Source organism: Microtus ochrogaster, chromosome 15 (genome assembly GCF_000317375.1).
Source record: "Microtus ochrogaster isolate Prairie Vole_2 chromosome 15, MicOch1.0, whole genome shotgun sequence".
NCBI lineage: Eukaryota > Metazoa > Chordata > Mammalia > Rodentia > Cricetidae > Microtus > Microtus ochrogaster.
In genome coordinates, this window is record NC_022017.1 from 31877677 (window position 1) to 31882282 (window position 4606).

The window sequence follows — 4606 nt, forward strand, 5'->3', positions numbered from 1 at the left end:
TCATCTGTGTGGCTCCATGTATTCTGCCTGGCAACACCCAATCATCTGTGTGGCTCCATGTATTCTGCCTGGCAACACCCAATCATCTGTGTGGCCCAGGAACTGATGACCTCAGACATCCAAGGTGATCCAAGTCTTTTAGTTTGTTTGCTTAGAAATGGTGGAGTGTGGTGGTTATGGGGTTGAGTGTGGAAGGGCACGAGTGTTGGACAACAGCAGATGTACAGACACTGGCTCCAGGACTGACCTCCAGGACTTTAGAGGGGTCATTCTGAGGACAGTCCCTCCCCAGAATGGAAAGTACAGAGAGATTCCTTTCCCCAGCCTGCCTGTGGTTTTTACCTCTCACCTCTTTATTGTGGTGATACTGGGCGTTAGATAGCAGTAGATTGCCGTGTGGCTTTCTTCTCCAGGTCCAGCAAGGGCTGTGGTTGGAAGCTGGTAGGGGGAGGAGGTGCTGGGACCAGAGTTTCTGACTCCCTTTCCCATTACTGCAGAGGAATGAGCCATCCCTGGATGGGAAACCCACTGGGTCTTCTGCCAGAAGTACAATCAACCTTGGGGACTTAGGAAGGCGGTGGATCGAGCCTGGAGTGGGACAGCTGGGTGCGCCTTAGAGGGAGCAGGTCCCCAGGATGTCTCTGGCCTAAAACCCAGTAGATTATTCCACAAATTGTTGTGGCGCTAGTGTGACGATCTGCATTGTTTACTAACCCACTGTTTAAATGAAGTAGGCACATAGTAAGGTTCTGTACCTGTGGGGGCCGTGTGCTGATTTCTGGACTAGTTGTTTCCCGTAGTAGTGGATCCTTGTCCCCACGTCGATGAAGACTCATGAGCTGTGTAGGGATACCTGGAAGCAGACTGGGGCCTCCTGTGTTGGGGGAGGGCATTGCTGAGAATGCAGGGTGGGAGGTCTGGGGAAGCAGTGCACTCGGGATGATCACAACTGTGTGGGACTCGGCAGATGAGATGAGGTGGGACCTAGGGCTGCTTTGACCCGCCGGGTACTCTAATATCTCGGTGTACTGCAGTCGCAGAGAATAGTGGGCCTGCTCATTTTCCTAGAGTTTAGGAGTCTGAGTAAAGAAGATGCTGAGGCGAAGACGAGGTCACTGTAGGGTGTCATCCAGGACCTGGGCACACTCAGATCTGGGCAGGGAGAGAGGTTGTATGAGCAGCAGGAAGAAAAGTATTGTCCCACTACAAGAAAGCTGGAGCCCGAGTTTGGAAGAGATCAGCACCGATGACGCGTTCTGTTTGACAGATGAGGACCCTGGTGTCCAGAGGGCTAATGAGGATAACCCATTTTCTGGCATGCAAATAAGGCACTGACCATGGACATTAGCCATCAACTGTATGAAAGAAATGTTCGTTCTTTTTTTTTCAGCTGCTAAGCTCCTAGATGGCAGAGCTGAAGACACGCCATCCTTAGTAGTAGAACAGGGTAGAAGTGGTTGGAGAGGGAACTGAGCCAGAGTAGACAGTCTGGGTAGGACTGGTTGAGGGGTTGATGTAGGTTAATGCTGGCCATGAGTCTGGGCTGAAAAGAGCCAGAGAGCAATGTCATGGCCCTGGCAGAGGGGCAGAAATCCAGCATGCAAGCTCAGGGGTAAGAGCTCCAGCTGTCGTTCCAGAATGCTTTGGGAAGCCAGAGGCCTCTGGTATTGACCACTGTCATTCTGACGGTCTGCTTCAGGCTGGTTCTAGGTCTTTGCAAGCCTGAGTCTAGACCTGTAAGTACTTCTTTGCATGAGGAATGTTCTGGGAATGGCAGAAAACTTTTTCAGGGAGCTCCTGAAACATGCTACACAGCTCATAGGACAGCAGGGCCAGGAGCAGACTGCTGCCTCTGGGCTCCGTCCTGCCCAGGTTGGCCTCCTCCAGCTGTGACTGCTGGTAAGGGCTCACCGTCACCAGCCTTGCCTCTGAATGGGGACAGTGCTTCAGCGCACAGGTGATGGAAAACCCTGCTCCAGTGGCTTAAAGAAGAAAGCTCTCTTGCTTTTGTTTTGTGTGTTTCGTTGTGGTTATTTTCTCAGGAGACAAAAATTCTCCAAGTATAAATACACAATATTATTTTTAAAAAAAATCAGTTTGCAGACATCAGCATTAGTACCCTCTCCCATGACTGTGCACTTCAAAGTCACGCTATAAATTAGACACGGGATTTAGATTACGTTTTCTTTAGGCAGGCACTCCTGTTACTTTATGGCATTTCTAGAGACATGTCTGTTTGCTAATTCATGTGTGTCTCTGTCTGTGCATTTTTGTGGAGGTGTACCCACCCGTGCATGTGCAGGGGCTGGGGGAGAACATCAGCTGGTTTCCTGTCACTCTCTGCCTCTTCCTTTGAAGCAGTCTTCCCCTGAACCCTGGGCTAAACTGGAAGCCCAAAGACCCCTGTAGTCCTTCTGTTCTGCCTACTGCAGAGCTGGCCTTACAGATGTTTGGTGTGTGGATGCCGGGCTCATCACCCTGGTCCTTGAGATTGTACAGCAAGATCTCTTAACCATCAGGCCGCCTTGCCAGCCCTGGCGTTTACTTAGAATGATGAAATTGTGGTGCTTCTATGGCACAGTGAGTGAAGCTGACCCTTAGGGATTCTCCGGGTGCTTGTGGTTGTTCCCAAGATGCCTTACACAAATGTCTGAACACCAGCAGTAAATATCTGTGCTGTTTTTTTTCTACCCACCTATTGTAGATTTCCCCTGTTTAATTGCATGCTCTGGAGTTCACTTGGTAAAGTTAGGCCTTTCCACTGCTCATCATGGTGCTCCTAGTATCTGTCCCGCAGGTCTTGGCCCTGTTCCTACAGCTTCTGTCTGGGGGGTAGACAGAGTACCCCTGCATTTCTTGCAGGGTGGCAGGATGAGGGCCTAGTTTACCCTGAGGCCCAGGGCCCTGCAAAACACCAGCCTGTGTCTGGCACTTCACAAAGCATGCTGGTTCTCAATCTGTATTTCTTTTAAAAATTGTTTTAAATGTTTTTTGATGTTATAGTTTCTTTCCTTTTCCTCTTTCCTTTTCCTCCCTACATCCTCTGACAGTGTACCTCTTACTCTGTCACATTCATAGCCTCTTTTTCTTTAAATATTGTTGCATGTGTGTCTGTGTGTTTGGGCATATATAAAATTGCTTGTATGTGTTTGTACTTTAAAAAAGTCAAAAGTCAGGTGCCTTTACAGAGTGAATCTAGGTCTTTTTTTTAAAAATGTTTTGTGGGATTTTTGTTGTTGTTTTGTTTTGAGACAGGGTTTCCCTGTGTAACAGTTCTAGATGTCCTGGAACTATCTCTTGTAAACCAGGCAGGCCATGAACTCACAGAGATCCACTTGCCTCTGCCTCCCAAGTACTGGGATTAAAAGCATGCACCATCACCACCCGGCATGAATCTTGTTCCTCTCTTTCCATTCATAGGTGTCAGACCTCAGGGTGATGCTGCTTGCTGTGAGAAGAAGAAAGTGGGTTTGATTGAAGACATTCTGATGAACGTGTGTTTGAAGAACAGTGGAATCCAAGGATGCATGAGTGAGTGGATGGATGGATGGATGGATGGATGGATGGATGGATGATGAGAGCCAAGTAGAGGGTTACACCAGGAAACTCTCAGCTATTTCCTAGACTGTAGCTAAAAAGAGCAGGAAAGAAGTCCCTCATTCCTCTCTACCCTGGATGCTGCCTGGCTTTGTGGACATCAGTCACCCAAAGATTCCATGCAATACTGTCTTTGGTCACTGTGCCCCTGGGACTGGGAGTGGGGTGCAGGATTGGGTGGGTGTGCATGGGCAGAGAGGATGCCAGCACAAGCCTGCCATTGCTCTATAGAACCCTGTGACCTGCTAACTTTAGAGAGGAGGTTGTTTCGTAGGCCTGGCATTCAGTCTGGTTTGACCAGGACAGGTCATGTGACTGCTCATAGTCCAGTTTTTAGCCCTGGAGAGGAAATGGGTTGAATATTTGAGCCTGAAATCTAATGATCTTGTTTATTATTTGGGAGTGAAGAATTTGTAGCTCTTCTTCAAGGAAGGGGCTTTTATACCCAAGGAAAGCTATGGTGAGTAGAACAGGAGAAGGGGAGACAGATGCAACTCGGTCCTGAACAACACATGTTCACTGGGATTCCCTCAAGAAAGTCACATGGTCCTCCGTAGCCAGGATTCCCCAAATGCCTCAGAAGTGAGATTTAAGTTATCCACCCAGGGAGAAGGCATTTTTGTAAACACAGCTGTGAGATGAGGAGGGCCTGGTCTGTTCTGGTGACAATTGCAGCAAAATCCCCTTACAGTCACTTCAAGTATAAACAAAGCAAAACAAAATTAAAAAAAAAATAAAAACTAACAATGACATATTGGAAACATCTGGGAAGATCAAATCAAAGCGCATCACAGAATCCAGACATCAGAAATAGCCTCTGCATATGGAAGATGCCTGTGAGTGACATTGCAGCCTGGACTGCATGGGGATTATTCTGAAGAGGGATTGCATATCGACTGGTGATGTGAAGTGAGGGGATATTGAATGGGAGGATACTGAATGGAGTGGATGCTGCATGGCTATGGTACTGATGTTGATGATAATGTTTGTGATGCAGAATGGGATGATG

The 4606-nt window shown here is 48.0% G+C and overlaps 1 protein-coding gene across 1 annotated transcript in view; it reads left to right on the forward strand.

The window, feature by feature from the left end:
• The window catches only part of Col22a1 (collagen type XXII alpha 1 chain), a 226488-nt gene that overhangs the window by 14566 nt on the left and 207316 nt on the right, over positions 1–4606 (forward strand). The gene's annotated exons all lie outside the window — the stretch shown is intronic.